Source organism: Phasianus colchicus, chromosome Z (assembly GCF_987193195.1).
Source record: "Phasianus colchicus chromosome Z, bPhaCol1.hap1.1, whole genome shotgun sequence".
Classification (NCBI taxonomy): Eukaryota; Metazoa; Chordata; class Aves; order Galliformes; family Phasianidae; genus Phasianus; species Phasianus colchicus.
The window spans coordinates 70,196,318-70,216,357 of record NC_143476.1 but is presented as its reverse complement, the minus strand read 5'-3'; the positions used below and the strand labels follow the sequence as shown (position 1 = coordinate 70,216,357).

General features: G+C 41.1%; 1 long non-coding RNA gene and 1 pseudogene across 1 annotated transcript; both read left to right on the top strand.

Moving 5' to 3' along the window:
• Window positions 1-1,077: 1,077 nt before the first annotated feature.
• LOC149913068 (uncharacterized) lies at window positions 1,078-1,726 on the top strand (annotated as a pseudogene).
• Window positions 1,727-4,873: 3,147 nt separating this feature from the next.
• LOC116239916 (uncharacterized) lies at window positions 4,874-9,878 on the top strand. Its single transcript, XR_004169183.2, has 3 exons — window positions 4,874-5,226; window positions 6,102-6,198; window positions 9,765-9,878. It is a non-coding gene; the product is annotated as an uncharacterized LOC116239916 (long non-coding RNA).
• The last annotated feature ends 10,162 nt before the right edge of the window (window positions 9,879-20,040 follow it).

Sequence of the window (20,040 nt, the reverse complement as noted above, 5' to 3'; positions counted from 1 at the left end):
TTCTGCAAACTGTTAGCGGGAGGGGTGAATTAATTCCTCTTGGATATCTTTTCCTATAGCAACTGTTTCTCAAATAAAGGCTCTGTCATTGCCTTTGTTTGCTCTACATTTTGCGAGCCCAGGCAGCCAAATATCTTTAAAGGTACCCAATTATAATCCTCCTAAAGTAATCATCGTGGCATTTTTGAATATCATGGGATGGTTTGCATGAGGAAAGACTAGCCCTGTGAGTGAAGTTTTGCCAGGGCACATCCTGGGATTCCTACAACTGGGCTTGCTTGTATCATTGAAAAATGGGGCCCTCTGTGGGACGGAGGGAATGTCCAGGAGTCCCCAGCCTGCCTGGCTGAGTATTTCAATAGTCTTAACAAAAACATACTTCCTACTCAAGAATGACAGGTGGTGTGGCTGCTGCTGATGGCCTTGAACCGGCTAAATATAACTGAAGCGGATCTCACTGATGAAAATCAACTATTGCCTGACCCTATTGAAGAACTGGAAAGACAGGTTGCAATTTTGAGGGGGAATAAACCTAATCCTATCATTCCCCTACAAAAAATCTGGAATATCTATCTAGAAATTACTGGGGACCCCGTACAAGAGAACCCACAGAAACTAAACTCTGTAAATGAAAGCACTAAAAGGTCAGATCTTGAGGCTCCATTAGAGCTAGATCCCTTTGAGATCCAGCCAATTGTAACTTAAAAAACAAATAAAACAAAGGATAGGCCAGCAAGGGTGTCCCCTGACCAGTCTGCCCCTGCCCAGAGCACACTACATGTAACAGCTCGCCAATACACGGCAACTGAATTAATGGATCTCATACCACAATTTAGAAAAAACCAAGAGAGACTGTGCCAGCATGGCTGCTCCGATTATATGACATGGGGCAGAAAGCATGGTGAATGGACCAGAAATTTCAAAACTGGCATCCGTTACCACTCACCCTGCCCTCAGGCAAAGACTATATGCAGCCGTTCAACATAATGAAGAAAATCATTCACTGATTATGTAATTAATGACCGCATGCCATGCAACATGGACAAATAAGAGTGATATACCATTACATACAGTCTTATGGTCCTCAATGGAGGACTTGCAAAGCTACATTTAGAATTAGGTATAAAGGAGGCAATCTATGAGGAAGATTTTGAGAGCCCGGACATGATGAAATTTTCAGCAGGAATGAGGGACCTCATCCTGCAGCAAGCTCCACCACATCAGTATGGTACTTTGGTATCCATACTGAATCTGCTAGTGGCCTGAGAGGCCATAGTACAACTGGCTGCCCAATTGGTGGCAGATCTGGGGGAGACAGAGCACCTACAGGCCAGGCACAGTGTCTGAATGGTGATGGAAAAGTTGGAGATCCATCCACCACCATGACCTAGGAGACCTGCCCCTAAGGTAATTCAATCTGGACCCATCAGATTCTCAAGAAAACAAATGTTCAATGGCCTGACTAGAGCGAGAGTTCAGTTTCAAAAGATTGATGGGCAGCCTAATCAGGTCTTATTAATACTATGGAAGCTACCAAACAGTCAGATTCCAATGCTCCCCTAAAAGGGAAGGAGTTAGACTCATAGAGCAAATTCCACAAAACACATGAAATCTAGAAGACTTCATAGTCCCATCGAAGAAAAGTAAACTTCGTTAGGTGGCCTGGGAAGCCACAGTCAAGCCATCAGAGGAAAAAGACATAGGGATTGCAGAGTTGATGGCATGACAGAGGAGCCAAAATTCCCCAAGATTAGGGTCTTTAGAGGGGATTGGAGACCCTATGTTGAACTAACAATTCATTGGTCCCAAAAAGATGTGCAGCAGCTTATGGCACTAGTAGATACCAGGACAGAAACATCAATTATATATGCTGACCCAACCAATTTTCAGGCACTCAGGCAATGATAGGTGAGTTTGGGGTGGCAGATGATCCCTGTAACCCAAACATGGTTGAAACTGGGGGTTGGGTGTCTACCACTTTGGGAGTATAGGGTGTCTATCACCCCAGTTCCAGCATACATATTGGGAATAGAGATCCTGTCAGGTCTGACTCTCCAAACCACTGTGGGAGAGTTCATATTAAGGGAAAGATATATTAGTATTCAGGCAGTGCAGGCAATTATAAGGAGTCATGCAAAAATTGAACCTGTTTGCACAACCATGCCGGATCACAAATATAAAGCAGTATAGACTCTCAGGTGGGCAAGAAGAAATTATCAAGACTGTGCAGGAGCTGGAAAGAGTAGGGATCATTAGACCTGCACACAGCCCATACAACTCCCCTGTGGCCAGTCAGGAAGTCAGATGGTACATGGTGAATGACAGTAGACTACAGATAACTAAATAAAGTCACACCATCAATCCATGGCGCCATACCCAACATCACCTCCCTCATGTATACACTAAGTAGAGAAATAGATACATCTCTCTGCATTCTAGCAAATGCATTTTTCAGCATTCCAATTGCTAAGAAATCTCAAGACCAATTTGCATTCACATGGGAGGGCAGGCAGTGAACTTCTCAAGTCCTACCTCAGGGATATGCGCATTCACCTACTTTTTGTCATAACTTGATAGTATGTGACTTGGCAAATTGGCACAAACCATCTACTGTCAAAATGTGCTACTACATCGTTGATTTGATGCTAATGTCTGACTCAATCAAGGCATTAGAGAAGACAGTACCATCATTAATTACTTATTTAGAGAAAAAAGGATGGGCTATAAATCCACAAAAAAGTACAAGGACAAGAGCTATTGGTTAAATTCCTGGGTGTTGTCTGGTCAGGTAAGACTAAAGTGTTAACGAGTGCAATCATAGATAAGATCCAAGCATTCCCGATTCCCATAAAACAAAAGCAGTTGCAGAAATTTTGGGGTTTATTAGGATACTGGTGATCTTTTATGCCTCACTTAGCACAACTGCTAAAACCTTTATACCAATTAACAAAAACATGCCAAATATGGATGGGGGTAGAATGGAACAAGAAGCCTTCCAGCAAGCAAAAATAGCTTTTAAACAGGCCCATGTGTTGGGTATATTTTATCCAGTGCTTCCAGCTGAACTAGATGTGCATGTAACCCAAGAAGGGTTTGGCTGGGGTCTGTGGCAGTGCCAGAGTTCCGCTTGAATCCCAATTGGGTTGTGGTCATAGATTTGGCATGGAGCAGAAGAGAGATACAGCATGGTTGAAAAGCAGTTATTGGCCACCTATTTTGCGTTGCAGGCAGTAGAACCAATAACTCAGACTGCAGAAGTTATTGTTAAAACAACTTTACCGATTCAGGGGTGGGTAAAAGACCTAACCCATATTCCTAAGACTGGGGTGGCTCAATCACAAACAGTAGCACATTGGGTCACCTATCTTAGTCAGAGAAGCCACCTGTCATCTTCTCCACTGAAGGAAGAACTGCAAAAGATACTTGGGCCGGTAACATATCACAGTGAGACAGCTGAGCAAATAGTGGTTACCTGTCCAGAGAAGAGGGGAGGAACAAGAAGGGAAATACCCTATTCCAGAAGATGCCTGGTACACAGATGGATCCAGAAGAGGGAACCTAAGTAGGTGGTGAGCTGTAGCATTCCATCCCTCAACTGAAATAATATGGTTCACTGAACACACAGTGCACTGAACATCTGCATGGATAGTTGGGCAGTCTACTGAGGGCTTAAGCTCTGGATATCACGGTGGGCCACTCAGGATTGGATGATCCATGCCCGACCTATCTGGGGCAAAGATATGTGGGTTGATACATGGAACGTGGTTAGGCACAGAACTGTACGAGCATACCACGTCTCTGGACATCAACCCTTGCAGTCACCAGGCAATGATGAAGCTGACACACTGGCTCGAGTCTGATGGTTAGGAAGTACATCAGCAGAAGACACAGCCCACTGGCTGCATCGCAAATTATGACATGCAAGACAGAAAACCATGTGGGCAGCAGCTAAAGCATGGAGGCTGCCTATACAGTTACCAGATATTGTCCAAGCATGTCAGGCATGACGCTTGCTTACAAATGAGACCAAGACCTCTGCCAAAAACTACGGCCCATCTCATTAGAGGACACAACCCATTACAGCAATGGCAGATCGATTTTATAGGTCCCCTTCCTTGATCTGAGGGGGCCAGATATGCCCTAAATTGTGTTGATACAGCAAGTCTATCCTGTAGCAAAGGCAAACCAAGCCTATACCATCAAAGCTTTAACTAGTTTGCTGGTGTCATATGGGACTTCTGAGGTCACTGAGACTTCAGGTGTAACTGTGCAGAAGTGGGCTGGACAACAACATTAAATGGCGGTTTCACCTGCCCTATAATCTAACAGGAGCAGGCCTAATAGAAAGATATAACAGCATCCTGAAGGCTGCTCTGAAGAGACTCATAGTCCTTACAGGACCAAGAGGCTTTATGAAACCCTGCGAGACTTGAATGAGAAACCAAGAGAAGGCAGACCCAGTGCTTTAAGAATGTTGCAGACAATTTGGGCCTCCTCGCTTAGGATACAAATTACAGGCAAGGACACCTCGCTCAAGCCACAAGTTGGCACCATGAATAATCTTCTGCTCCCTGCCTCTGAGGACCTAGAGCCTGGGAGACACAAGGTAAAATGGCCTTGGAAAGTGCAAGCAGGACCAAAATGATGTGGTCTCCTTGCACCTTCAGGGAGATTGTTAGATGTTGGGGGATCAGTAAACCCTTCAGTAATTTGTTCATGGCCAATGGACGTAGTAGTTGACACACCTGTTTTTTCATTGCAAAGGGGACATTATGTCCATGCGGCAAATTAGAACACCCCGCTTTGGTACCTGATATAGTGATTCAGAAATCAGACCGAAGGGTGTGGTATCAAAGACCAGGATATGCCCCGATATAGTTGGAGGTGTTGACTCAAGACCAAAATTCAGCCTGTTTCTTACCATGGAGGGCAGACCTACCCCTCCTCGTACCTATTAAACATCTGTTTTACTCCCCTTGAGGTCATAAATTCACAGGATAGCCAGCAGGAGCAACATCATTCCAGTATGTTCCAGTGTCCATAAGGAAACATTGTGACACCCTGTTGTGAACTGCTGAACTTTCTGGAACTGGCGAGCACGAATCAGAACCGCTGCTGGTCCTTGAAGAAGATATGACTCGAGAAAGAGCATCAAGTACTGGCCAAACATAACTTTGGAAAAGTCTGCCAATAATTGCCTTTACTGTCTTAACATTCCACACTGCGGTGGGTATTGTACATGCGTCACAATGTACATTTGCTCAGTCATTGGTTCATGCTGTGAAGGGGTGTAGTGGAATTCCAAGGTCGCAGCCCGAACCAATGGGTGAGCATCAGTGCCTGGAGCGGGCAGGGGGGGTCTAGAGCCGCCCCTTCTGTCTCCTCATTACTTCCTGTGCCATCTGAGTCTGCGCGGGTTCCCTTTTTTCCCCCGCCCTTCTCTGCTGCAGCGCGATGGTACAAACGGAGGAGGGTCACATTCCTCAGCTCGTTCCATTCTCCAAACGGGAGGGGTGAATTAATTCCTCTTGGATATCTTTTCCTATAGCAACTGTTTCTCAAATAAAGGCTCTGTCATTGCCTTTGTTTGCTCTACTGAGCCAAACATTTTTAAGAGTAAAAATACTAAAAGACAATTTCCAATAAAAGTTAAATTAAATAAAACAGTAATTAACAAGTCATTTGCCTTTGCCTTGCATGTCAACAGGCTTGACTTTGCAGAGAATAGCAAAATTTCCTTTGCTTTAGATTGTAGTGGCATTTTTGCAAAGCCCTCACATGTGAATGGTCCCTGTCCCACAGCTCCTCAGACCCATGTCTGTAAAGTAAGAAAGTCATTTTTTAGGCTTCCATTAAGAGATGACTCTTGCATATGTATGGAGCTATTGGGACAAGCTGATTTCACTATGATACTACCTGCTTTGAGTTCGTGCAGCATCACAGACATGCAGCGGTGCTCATCCTTCATGTCACTGCCAGTGGAGTGAGAGCTGCAGGTCCTATTTCTAGATCAAAATCCCAATGGCTGAGCAAGGTTCTGTGCTAAGGAATAGTAAAATGTTTGTCTTTTCTCCTACAAATTCATATTTCTTTCTCATCAGAAAGACAGGCTAGAAAGCCTTGTAGACAAGGAAGACCATGCTGAATGAAAAGCTAGCAGTGAGATTACAAAGGCTAGAAGGAGCTCAGTAGGAACAGGTGGGAATGACAGGATTTTAGAATGGTTTGTTCAAAGCTTTTTGTTTTGGGAGGTTGGGTTTTGTTTTTCTTGGGTTTTTGTTTTCTTTTCTTTTCCCTTTGCTCTTTGCTTTTAGTAGTACCTATGTAACATCAATTATTAATAAACAGGTGAAATAAGGAAACTACTTCATAAAGATCCTCAGCCTTCATTCATTCTCAAACCAGTGAACATTCCTGAGACTTCTCCTTCTGCTCCAGCTATCCCAGAAAGTCAAAACACAGTTCCCAGTGTTTTTAGTACAGTAAATCTGCAGACCCTTTTTAAGCTACCCCCTACCTCTTATCCCACTCTTCTTGCTAGGAATGCTACGTGACCTTTCCCTTAAAATTTATAGGCAGTTTAGACCTATATAAATCAAATAGATGCTATCTAAATCATCCTTGGTTTGGATTTTTTGTTTCAAAATGGGAACAGGCTGGACCCATATTTAACACAGAAACATGAATTGAAAGGAATTGTTTTACAGTATTGACCTAATGTTGATCTATATTACAGTTGGCAGAGAGGGTTTTTTGATTAGTTTTTTGAGCAAAATGGATGATTTATTGTCTCATGGACACTGTCCTGATCTTAGTAGACTATTCATTCAAATAACTAGTGTGGAGAAAATATGTCATTCTCATTTTGCAAGGAGGCAATAACAGATTTCAGTGGAAAAGCCTTTTTTTCAGAACATCCAGAGCGACAGTATTTGGGCAGCAGCTGATCTAACCAGCTACAAGCTCTTGACTATGATGGGTGCTCCAAACTGGACCCTGGGGTTTTCCAGCTGTAAGAATGCCTTTTTCTTAATCCTTATTGAGGAAGTAGTCACTAGGAGGTGAAGGGAGGTAATGTGACAACCAGCTTCTCTCCCTTTTTTCCATGTACATTTTGTATTCAGGATGCTAAGAATAAATGTGACAAAAAGCTGCAATGTGGAATAAGTAGGAGGATGTAAATTTTGTAAATTCCAGGAAGACTGAGTCATAAGTTTCTCCCTGAGCAGCACTATCATTTGGATGTCTACCTGCCAGCAAAAAGAAAAGCACAGATTTAGAGCTGGAAAATCAGATTCAAAATAACTGGTCTTCTCAAATGATAAGTTGAGAGTAATAGCTGTTCCTGTCAGTTGAGTTCTGATGCTTATGGACACATTTTGGGTTGATCTGTAGAGCCTTTAGGGATTCATAAAAGGAGCCTGTGGCCTCTGATCAGCTGTTGAGGAGTGACTCATGCCACTCCTCAAGACCAGAGCAGACTGGCTGCAGCAGTACTTAAAACAAACCTTGTCTTGGTCTCAGTCCCAGAGCCCCTTGTATTTAGTCATCTTCATGTCCCCAAAGCAGCAATTCCTCATCATCGTTACCGCACTCTGCACAGAACCATGACAGAGCACTTAAAAAAATGGCCCTATACTCCCTGTAGAACTGACCACCAGTCTATTGTCATCTCATCTGCACCTGCAGTTCTTGGCACATGATGGTGGAAGACTTTCATGGGGATGACTTCACCTTGATGGTTCCCTGCTGTGATAGGACAGTCCAGGGTGAGAGTCACCACCTGAGAGGGGGCAATTCTGGCTCCTAAATCACTCCTGCTTTTAGTTTTTTCCAGCACCTTCTGATTTGCTAAACGCCCTGTTCTGTGACTGCAATCTACGACAGTCCTTTCCTCACATGAGGGAGGTTTAAGGGCACTAGCGTCTGTCATTGTTGATAGTGAATATATGAATTAGCTAGCTTTGGATGCAAAATTTAGAAGGCTATGTAGCCACCTCTGTGTTGCCTGGTTTGAAGCTTAGAGTCCCTTGGGTTTCACACCACCACGCATAAACACCTTCCTTCTGGAGATGTCAGACTTAATTAGGACATTGGTTTAAGAACTGAAAATATTTGTAGATATTTGTTATCTGCAGTGCTGCTCTGCAGAGGCTATGTGCTCACATAGTCCACATTCGATAGACTATATCAAAGAACCACAGTTCTCCTTTTCTTTTTTTCTTATGTTTCACTGATCGGCTTCATGTCCACGCTTTGATCAGCTGGCCATAGAAAGACAGCTCTGTCTGGCTGCTACTTGTAATTCTGCCCTAGCAACAAACTGAGCCTGACTCACTCAGCCTGAGCTCCCACGTGTTCAAAAAGTTTTGCTCTCCCTCTGGAGCACTCTCTCGGTAGGGTTGTGGGAAAATGAAGATCCAATGGTGAAGTGACTGTTTCCTCAATTCCCAGTCTTTAGCTTTGGGAGTTGAGGACAAAGAGATAGCTGGACTCCTAGATCTACCGAGCTGAAGTCACAGGCCCAGTCCCAGACCAGAGGAACATTGAACTTAGTGTAGGAGAGGTGAGCCAGTGAAGACCTTCTCAACAAAGAAAGAATGCTGCTTGCACATTTATATGGAGTTGTACCAGACTTTTTGGTATTCAACTTTGGACAGGCAGTATGGCATAGCTCACTGCAGCACTTCCATACTGTGCCAAGCTGCCATGTTATCTGGTGAGAGCCACCAGAAGAGTGGAATCTGGAGAGGATCTGGGATGTCTTTGGCCTCTTCATTCTCAACCCATCCTTCTGTGCCATTGCAGTAATGCTAGCTGTTCTTAGCATATCAAACCAAGGGAAAACAGATTATTTAGCAAGAGACGCCTGGCAGTAACCCACAAGTATGATAGTTTTATCTCAGGAAGGCAGCACTGAGTCATGAACACACTGAATGTGGAGGAGCACAAGCCTCCTAGAGATAATGTTGAAAAATTGTTGGACAGATTGGTGAAACCTTGCACAGCCCACACCCCCCTGGCTGTGTGGACAGTTTGGGGAGTGAAGTCTTTCTCATCAGCCACTTTTGAGTTTTCACTTGGGATAAACTAGTTGATCCACAAGAAAAAGATTATTAGGTGCAAATTAGCTTTTACACTGGGTGGGCAGTCATAAGGGTAGGGCTAGTTCCAGAGCAATTCATGCAGACATGCCTTCTTTAATACCCTTCACCCCTTGGAAAATCTGGAGTTTCCAGTCTCTCAAAAGCAAGCAGTACCATAACTGGAAAAATACCTTTGCCATTCCTGCTTTGAACATTCTTGCACAAGGAGTAAGATGGAAATATTCCTTTTAACTGTGACACAAGACTATGTACATATATGGTACCCTTATTTTGAAGAGCTAGTAGAAGTATTATTCCCTCCCTGCACAGTATTCAGCTGGGGATTTCCAGAAGACTAAGACTTTTCCTTTCAGTCTCTGCTATGAGTCCACCCAGTGATGTCACAGTTTCCCCATGATTCAACTGCGTTCCTGCCACCCTACTGGACCTTGGGGCATTCATTAGCCCCCTCTGCACCGCCTGGTGCAGCTGCAGTGGCTCAGTAGCAGTGCTTCTGAGCTAACTCACTTTCCAGTAGTTGATTAACCTCCCAGAAGCCTAGGTGGCTATAATAGACTATGTGAACCACAGACCCTCACCAAGGCTGCTTCGTGTCCACTAATCCTGAATTTTCTATAATTACATTTCCCATCTAATTTCTGACTGTTTCATTTGCAGCAATGAGAGCTGCTCCAGAGTCCAGCATCTGTACCTGAAGACTCTCCAGCACTGCGCGGTGAGGTGCTTTTCTACCATGACAGCTAAAGCCAGACCCTGCCCTTAATAAATTGTTTCCTGACTCTGTACACTTGGCTGTATTTGTTATATTGGAAGTTATTATTCAAAACCACATGGTGTATGCCAATCATTATATTTTTTAAAAAAAGCAAGTACAAGGTATTCAAATGTAAGAACAATAACCTTTATTAAAAAAGAAAGCCTAGCTGGAGCTGTTCTTCCAATTAAAGGACTTGTAGTAAAATTCAGCTGCTGGTTGGGAAGTGCAGGTGGCATTTTCTGAGTCATTACTGAACCAGTTTCCCAGCACGATGTGAAGGGGTCATTGCACTTTATCACACAGAACAGAGATAAAACTGATATCTTGATCACATGATACTCATTAGTTTTGAAGTATAAATGATAGTTATTTTCTTGGATGAACTCTGTAGATTTTTTAATGACTTTACCTTTGTTTCTAGTAGAAACTACATCTCAGCCTAAGTTGTAACTCTGATTTTAAACATAGAAAGTTGAGGTAGTATGTCCAATACTGCTGTTACCTGCAGCAGTCACCACTTAATGCACAACTTTCACTGCAGGAAGTGGAGAATTCTGTTTGCTGGTGCACCAGAGGAGATACCACATTACTGCAATTACTGCAAAGTGGCAAATATTATTTTAATGACACCCTAGTAGTTTCCCAAGGGTCAAATCAATATCTTGATGGCTAAAATGAAACTACTACTATATTACTGAGAACATATATATGATTTCATAGACAATACTCAGAACATTTTGTTGAAAAAGGGAAATCTCCCTGATGAAATGCTACAGACTTCCAAATTCATCTGCAGTACAGAAAAGGTACATTCATTTAGGTAATGCTAGAAAACAGCAATGAAATGGAGATAGCTAAATATTCATTATACTCAAGGTTCCTTCTGCTGCTTTTTAGCATAAGCAGTAAAAGGTCACTCTGTCTCTAATTGAATTGCTCTGTATTGTGCTAATCTACCTAATGTCCTGTTTGCAGATATAGCATCATCTTAGACTCTTTGCACTGTGTGAGCCAACATTCAAATTGTGTTCTTTATTGCACTTGTGCATTTTGTAATTAAGTAACTGTGATATCAGAAAACCATTGTTCCATTTATAGCTTTACATTCCTATGAATGGACTATTTTTTCTGAAATCTTGACTAAAGCCTTATGTTTCTCTCACATCTTCAGAATTTTTACTTGCAAAAACCCTCCACTATTTGAGCCTGGAGAGGATCTCTTGTTGATGGTACTAGGGACTTTTGAGAATGAGAGTCCATTTTTGTTCCTTCATCTCAGAGCAGACATTATACTTAAAAGTACTTCCAGAAACATGTACAGACTATACTTTGATCAGCTACCCCTGCTCTGTCCAGAGAAGAGAGAGTTATGCTGTGGGTTAAGATGGGATTGTTTCTGACCTGTTCACTAATTTTTACAGAATATATCCTTAGGAGCAGTGTTGTTTTTGCAGATGTCTATCTGTTTTAGTTCTTGATCTTTTTTTTTCACCTCACTCTAGTGGCATTTCTTGCCACTGAGATATCTAGGATTTCTGTAGTGAGGAAAATATTAGTTAACATCCATACGAATGCCAGCCAGGGACCCACAAAAATAGGCTTGCTCTCTCCAGGAGAACGACAAGGTATCCTGCAGCAACCTGCTACTGACCTTGGTTTATGATTATTGCTGAAGAGTGAGGATTTGTTTGTAGAAGGTACCGTGCTCTTTCCTGCTGAGAGATGTTCTTGCAATTTGTCACCATCATTTTAGCAGTTCTAACATCACTTTTTGTCTGACCTTTTCCCTAAGGACCCCCCAGATTTTTCACCTCGTTTGAAGATTAGTAGTCTACAATACAGTCTTGTTCTTATAACTGAAAGGCAATGCTTCACCAGTTTACTGCCTCATGGGAAATTGCTTTGGTCAGGCATGTTGTCAAGAAAAGGCAGGAAATCAACAGGCAAATGAACATGCATTTCTGGAAAATAATTATTAACAACATCTTTACTTATATCTGTTCAGAACACAATGAAATGACTGGAAGCACTTCGAAGACTGCACTACGTCATGTTCAAAGCTGGAAAAGCATTCTAATGCAGCAGAAGAAAGACAAACCTACACTCCTCTCATATGAATAAACAGACAAAAGTAATCTTCGGGTCAGGACCGGAATTTCAGTGTTCATTGCATAGGTTAGATTAGAAGTAGCTCATTAAACTGGCCTTGGGTTTACACTAAAATTAGTGAGGTCATGGCCAAATCTTACTGATTTTTTAAATAATTTCATGGTCATTAAGAGCTGGGGAAAAATAACTTTTTCAGTGCCTATAGAGTTATTCTTGCAGAGTGGAATCTCTCATCAACTGATTGTCATGGAATGCTTGGCATGCCAACTCTTTACCAAAAGGTAACGTTTGTAGGAGTCCTTCATTTGCCACTAGAAATTTTGCTGTTGCTAGGGAGCTGCTGAATTCTGTGATGAGGAGGTAAATTTGAGCTGAGAATGGACAGCATTTTTGTTGAAAGAGGGCAGGTAGAAAGGTGGTGCATGCAATTGCAAGCTTAACATTGAGAGATGGTATCAAAATTTTATGACCTATTATTTCAAAAGCTTGCAGTTCAGCTTAAAAAAATGAATAATACTACCAAACTCAATGGAAAGAAAGAAGACAAGACAGCAACAAAAAGTTTTCAATCATGAAAGCTGCAGTATACAAATATTGTGGGCTTTTGAGAATGTGCTATTCTGTTGGAAACATGGGATTTTACAGAAATAATAATTTCATAACTGTATTACTGTTCTTTTTTTTCTGAATGTTTACTTATTTAAAATCACAGCAATGTACAGAACTCAGTAGGTATTGTCCCTGACTTACCTGGTAGGTAAATAAATTAGTAGCATATACCTACAATCTGTGCAACCAAAATCTTGCTCCTTAGTTCTGAGTTACAAAGCAACAGAATCCAGCTAAGCATTCAGAAGAGCTTCTCTAGCTTTTTAATATGAAAACTTTTTAAAAGATTGTGTTAGTGATATGCAGTTACAGTGAAAACTTAGAAGTGAATAATGAAGCTGGTATACAAAAAATACTTGTGAATTAATTTCAAGTGCAACGGTGACTAAACTATTGGAAGAAGAAATTAAACCCTCAAATTCCCTTAAAAAATTAATTTTAGCAATTTTTTCTTTCACTGGAATTCACTGATGCAATGTGATTAAAATGCACTCTCATGTAAACGATTTGCATTGTCATCCAAAAGCTGTTGTCTTGTTCAGCTTTACACAGTGTGAGCTGAAAATGCAGCTGCACTTTGCCAAGTTACTCCTTCCCCACCTACAGACTGCACGTGTACTTCATTGCCTGCTCATAAGAGGTAAGCAGCTGTTACAATAAAAGTAATGGTTAAAATACAGAACTTGCCTGCCAAATGCCAGTGATTCTCCGAGTGTCAAAGAGAGCAAACATTTCATTAAATTTTGTGTGAGAAGAAACCAACCTGAATTAACCCATAACCATAGGATAACTGTAAAAATTAGTAAAGACCGCCTTCATACCATCTGGCAAAATTATGAGGTACTTTCAGATTAGAGCATTTTTATCAAAATTTGTCAAGACGAAATTACCTTCTTCTAAAATACACGTAGCAAAACCTAGTACATGTAAATGCTTTTGAAATAAAATCTTGAAAATCTTCCAAACAATATTATCAAGCTAGAATATGTTTGGGATGCAATTATCTTGTTAACTGGTAATTTTTTTAATTGTTTCTTTTCTGTATTTCTTCACAAGTCAGCAATTGTATGTAATAGTATATAACAAAGCACATATCTAAATAAATGCAAAAAATATGTATTTCAGAAAAAACACCAACACACTGTAACAAAAATACCTAAAATTATATTCACATTTCCAAAGAAACAGAAATGAAATTTGGACGTGTAAGTTCTAAAATGAGGAAGCTGAATGTCAGTACTGTTGTTTAAGCTGATCCTGCAGCTATCAAAAGTCAGCACGTTCACTGAATCCTCTGTCAGCATCACAAACCCACACAAAGGAAAAGAGCAATGTCTAAAAATTTGTTCATGTTTGAAAACTCATGTATATTCAGTCACCTTTGACTTTTGTACTCACTTTCCAAAGACATTTGCACATTTTGAGTGTTAGTGTCATGAACACTCCAGGGAAGCAGACGGTTACCCTTAGAATCTCTCACATCTTTATAAATGTTAGAAATATAAAGTTGAAAATAGGAAAATATTCTGAGAAGCTGTATTTGTTAGGATTCGGCAGTATCTTTCTTGTATCTCTATTATCCAGTGGCAGTGTTTTGTAGGTAGTCAGCTCCTCACAGAAGACCTGTGGGTTTCCTGGTCAGTGACAGGGCTGGACGGAGTGAGATGAATGTGTGGGGGTAACAGGCAGTGAATCCCTGCAGGGATGTTTGGTGCATGTCTAATAGTGTCAAGGAGATCTGTAGTCATTCTGTAATGTTTAATAATAAGAAATAAGTAATTGTCAAACTCATGTGATTTCTAATGTATTTATGGGCAGGAAAAATCTGAAAAGCACCCGAAGAGCATTGTAACTACCACAGGGAAGGAATATTTTAACTGGAATACAAAATTCACAACTGGAGCAATCTTGTCTTGCTATATACTTGAATGTTAGGCTCTCTTTAAAATTGCTGGATTAAAAAAGCAATTTCTTAAAATGAAGAAACATTCCTTAGAATTCATGCAACTGTTCAACAGCATGTGATTAAGTAAATTTATCTGGCATTTTGGCAGATAGAACATACCTTGCAAGAGAGAAGGGTCTCCACCTACTAAAGCAGCCCTAAAGGAAGGACTTAATAAACTCTAGTGTAAAAACATCACATCTCCTGGCAAGTATAACATGGTATGAGATACAGACATCAGACAAATGATCATTTTTCAGACTCCTAGAATCATTTGAGTTGGAAGGGATCGTTAAGGTCATTTAGTCCAACTCCCCTACAGTGAGTGGGGACACTCACAGCTAGATCACACTGCACAGAGCCTGGTCCAGCCTGACCTTGAATGTCTCCAGAGAAAGGGCATCCACCATATCTCTGAACAACTTGTTCCAGTGCCTCACCAACCTTATAATAAAAATCATTTTCATTATATTGAATTTAAATCTTCCCTCTTTTAGTTTGAAAGCATTTTCCCTTGTCCTATCACCACAGATCCTACTAAAGAATCTGTCCCCTTCTTTCTTCCCCTCCCTTTAAACACTGAAAGGCCACTCTCAGGTCTCCTCGGAGCCTTCTCTTCTCCAGGCTAAACAGCCCCAGCTCTCCCATTCTGTCCTCAAAGGGGAGGATCCCATGGATCATTTTTGTGGACCTTCTCAGGACATACTCCAACAGGTCTAGGTCTCTCTTGTACTTAGGGCTCCATATGTAGATGCACTATTCGAGGTAAGTTCTCACCAGCATGGAGTAGAGTGCTGGCCACACTTCTTTTGATGCAACCCAGGATCTATTTGATGTTCTGGGCTGTGAGGGCACATTGCTGGCTCATGTCCAGCTTCCCATCCTCCAGTACCCCCAGAATGTTTTTGGCAGGGCTGTGCTCCATCCTTACCTCTCCCAGCTTGTATTGATAGTGGAGGTTGCCTCAGCCCAGGTGAAAGGCCTTACACTTGGATTTGTTCAACCTCATGAGACTCTCCTGGACCACTGCTCAAGCCTATCTAGGTCTCTCTGCATGGCATCCTGTTCTTCCTCATGTGTGTCAACTTCATCACACAGCTTGGTGTCATTGCCAAACTTGCTGAGGGCACACATGTTCCCACTGGCAGTGTCATTGATGAAGATACTGAAGAGCACCAGTCCTAGTACTGAGGGACACCACTCATCACTGATTTCCATCTGGACATTGATGTACTGACCACCACTCCCTGGATTTGATCTCACAACCAGTTCCTCATCCATCAAACAGTCCAGTCATCAAATCCATATCTTTCCAATTTAGTGTGTAGGATGTTGTGGAGGACAGCATCAGAGGCCTTACTGAAATCCAGATAGGTGACATTAGTGGCTCTTCCCTTGTCAACTGATAGAGTTACACCGTCATAGATGACCACTAGGTTGGAGTCACAGACTGCTAGACAGGAGTTGTCCTTGGTGAAGCTATGCTTACTATCCTATATCACTTCCCTCTCTTTGTTGTGCCATATATGGATTTGATGATTCCCATATGTCTCTTTCAACCCCTATGATACTGTGGTTATGTGTTTCTGTGAATCTGTGAATCTGTTCCATGGTGCTTTTCTATGTTGTAATCTGACATACTGACAGCTTACTAATGTTGTTGTAGAGTTCAATGTAGCACTAAAATATCCAGTGGAAATTGCACCCATATGAATTACAAAAGGTCACAGAACTATTCCTTTTATTGCATTACATACAAAGTACCTACCTGCTTTTTCTTGAACAATCTCTCACACATGAACATGGAAATCATGAGCAAGGCCTTCCAGAGAAGCCCTAAGAAATACCTTGTTCATGTTTTTTCCTCCAGTCTGAGGAAGGCCCTGCATGGCACAACAAGAAGAGGCTAACTGCAATGTGTATCTCATAAGAAATGCTTTCTCAGGTTACAGTCTGCAATGTAAAGCTGAAATTTTAGTGCTCACTGTTTCTTGACACAGACTCACAGTCACTGATTGAGTTTTGGCTGCTAGTGCTACTCTACCTTTTTTTACAAACATACTTTATCTTTCATTCAGTTTACTCTGTGCATACCTATGTTTAGTTTGTTACAGCATTTAACATTTTCATTAATAACATGTTGTGTCTAGGAAAGAGATCTTGATTTCATCCTCTAAAATGAGAGAAATTTCAACTTTCAAATGTAAATGCTTGTTAGGAGTCTTGCTCCAAAACTAATGCCTCCTATTTTATGATGTTGACCCTTGATATCAGAGGTAGATGTAGGTGGTATAGCAGTAGAGCTTGAACCTTCCTACCAATATTCCATTGCATTTTCTTGAATATATGGAGTAAAGGTGTGTCGTTGAATGCCTCCATGCAAAAAAAATGGCACCACTGACATTCACTGACATTTGCTGAACATTTCTGGAGAATAAACAGTGGATGTGAGCACAGTGAGGGGAGAGTGGTGCGTTTCAGTGGTGGTGACAGTGACTGTGGGTCACCTCCACTGGTGCAGATTTTTATCAGTGCAGCATACAGGCTCTTGTTCATCACTGGTGAAAATGCATAGCTTATACTGGTGACTATGCTGAAAAAGAGTGACTTGGCTGCAAATTTGCACTATGTAATAGTGTTATTGTGCTCTTTGTATGTCCGTTGTGATTTCCATGGAAATAAATATGAGGCATTACTCTTGGACTAATTGTACAGCATTGTAATAAAACTACATACAGCACTGTAATAAACGAATCGCCAGTTTTTCTTTCCTTTCTGACAGACCTCATATACAGTTGTATTTAGGTGTCAACTTAACATATTGTCAGTGTTTTACTACAATATTTGCAAGTCCTCAGCTAAAAACCTAAAGTAAAACTTTATCAGATATTGAGAACAGTTCAGACTACATACAGAAGAAAATCATAGAGATGTTCAAATTTTCATCAAGCCCCAGCGGTGAAAATTCAAGAACAGGATTAGAAATGAGCTGAGAGGAAAATCAAGCAAGATCAGGTGCAGTATGCAAGTCTGTACAGATTAATTCTGCTTCATTACAGTAAAGGAGAGACCAAAAAAACCTCAAATCTATTGTTAGAAACTTTTTCATTTGCAGCCATTGACTTTAAGCCTTAATCTTCATGACAAGTTACAAGAAGTTTTAATAGCTATGAAATCTCTTTATAAATGTATTTTTTTCTAACTGAGCTTTATACTGCAAGTAGAATTTGAGATGAAATCCTATTAAGAGTTAGTTTTGCTTTTCAGTTTGTCATACAGGAAGAAACTGTAGGGACTAGCATCATGTTTACTGAAGAGCCACAGTAACATAATTTGCCATTCCCCAGAGGAATAACAGAATTTCAATTGCTAGGTAAAAATAATTTTAGTACAGAAAAGTAGTGTGATGAATTCAAGGATTTTGACTAAAAAAGATTAATGAACAACTGATAAGTTGACAAAGGAATAGTAAAAATCAAAATAAATGGTGACTAGCACAAGCCTTGATCTATGGAATTAATGAAAACATAAATGAATTGAACTACAAAGAAAAAACTTGAGTAAATGGTCCAATGAAAAAAGTTATAGTGACCATTACTCACTCATTAGCCCTTCTTTTATAAGAACTAGCAATAACCTGCTCTACAAAGGATGTGAGATTTTGCAGTTAAGAAGCCCCAGCAGATCAAGATGGCTCTTGATTTTGCAACTTCATACACATGTAAAAAAAAAATCCCATTTAGTGGAAAATTTGTTTTTGTTTTCTAAACATTTTCCATGCTATTAGACTTCGAGATTTTTGAAAGAAGGACCACATCCTGTTCACTCTGTACAGGGCCTAAACCTCCAGTGTGTTGAGGTACCTCAGTGAGGTTGCTAGCCAGACAATGCAGCACACACAGGAGGTGACAAACAAGAAGATGGTTCCAATAGCAATGTTCCTCTCTAAATAACATGACCATCCCAACAGAGTCAAAGGTAATAAACAGTTCTATTCTTAATCCATCATCATTCTTCTGGGGCAATTCAGAGAGGAACATAATATTAGCACAGAACAAACATATCTAATGTCTACTGGACCTTCAAAAGGTGAATGGGTCTGCCTAAGGCATCCCTGGACAACCTTTGAGGCACTTACACATTTCTATTTCTAGCTGAGCAGCATAATCACATTATTTTGAGAGGACTGCTCTGTTTTCATGTGTAAAACCAGAGAATCTACACGATGCCTGTATTGGCTGGAATAGACCTGCACCCCAAATGCAGGTATGTGGTTTCTTTTCTGTGAATTCTGAAGGTCATATGCAACACACATTGCAGAGCCCTTCTTTCAGTAATATGTAGAAGGAATAAAGTTGATAATATTGCCAAATTTATGTTCCTTGATTTAAAAAAAAAAAAAAGCAAGCAGAGAAAAAATATAAAACAAAGAACAGAGAAAAGAAAGGATCATAATTTGTTATGCCTCCTGTATTTACTCTTGCATTTTGCGGTATACACTGAGATAACATGATGTGCTTTCCAGAGTTTTTATTGTCCTGTGGTACAGTCACCAGTCACCAGTAACAAATATTTTTAATGAAAGGAAGGAAGAGCTATGTTAATTTGAGAGGGAGCTCTCAAATACAAAATGACTTTTAAGTGTGGATACCATAGCTACTGCTCCGTTCAGTTGGACTTCCTGAGGTAGAGTGAGTAGCAGGCAAGAATTTCATAAGAGCCATCAAGGCCTTCTGACTTTCCATTCTGCCCCAAAGAAGAGAAGTCATGGAGACATACACGGTCATTTGGGACTTCTGCAGCCTGTCTGTAGACATCTGGGGATGCAGGCTGATCTCTCTGTGGCAGGCAGAGACAGGTCTTCGTCAAATGGGCAATGCTGCAATGTTGCACTATGAGGGAAATGACCCTGGCTGCTCTCTGCTTCCCAGCCTCAGCAGAGAACCTCACTTTCATTGCGTCTTCCCACAGTGGCCCAAAAAGCCAACTTCTCTGCTTTCTCAGCAGAGTGGAGACATATCAGCATGACATCCTGGTAACTCATAGTACATTTATGGCTGCTGCTGTCATGAGGTTATCTGCTCAGTAGGAGAGACTTCAGGTACAGCTGAGCTGGAAAAGTTTTCATGCACCAGCTAAAGCATGTGTGGTCATGCACTCTCATAGCTTCAAATGCAAAGTCAGACATTTTCCACTCAAGCTTAAATTAGCACCTTTTACTCTTGCTTCAGGCTAACACAAAACATAATTTGTTATTGTGGCTCAGCTGACGCACATGAACTTTCTCCTCCCAAGAACTGAAACCAGTCCCTGAATCCTGAGTGGGCAAATGTACAACCTCAAAGTGTCTAAATAGTTGAGATGATGCTTTGTTGGTTTCCTCTCGTGCAGCAGCTGTACAATTGCAGGGTAGAAGCAGTGCTCAATGCAAGGGTCTGTGTGAGAGCTCTGGGTGAAGACAGTGCTGAATCTTTCTCATGAGGAACTGTTGTTCTTGTGTTTACCCTGGACAC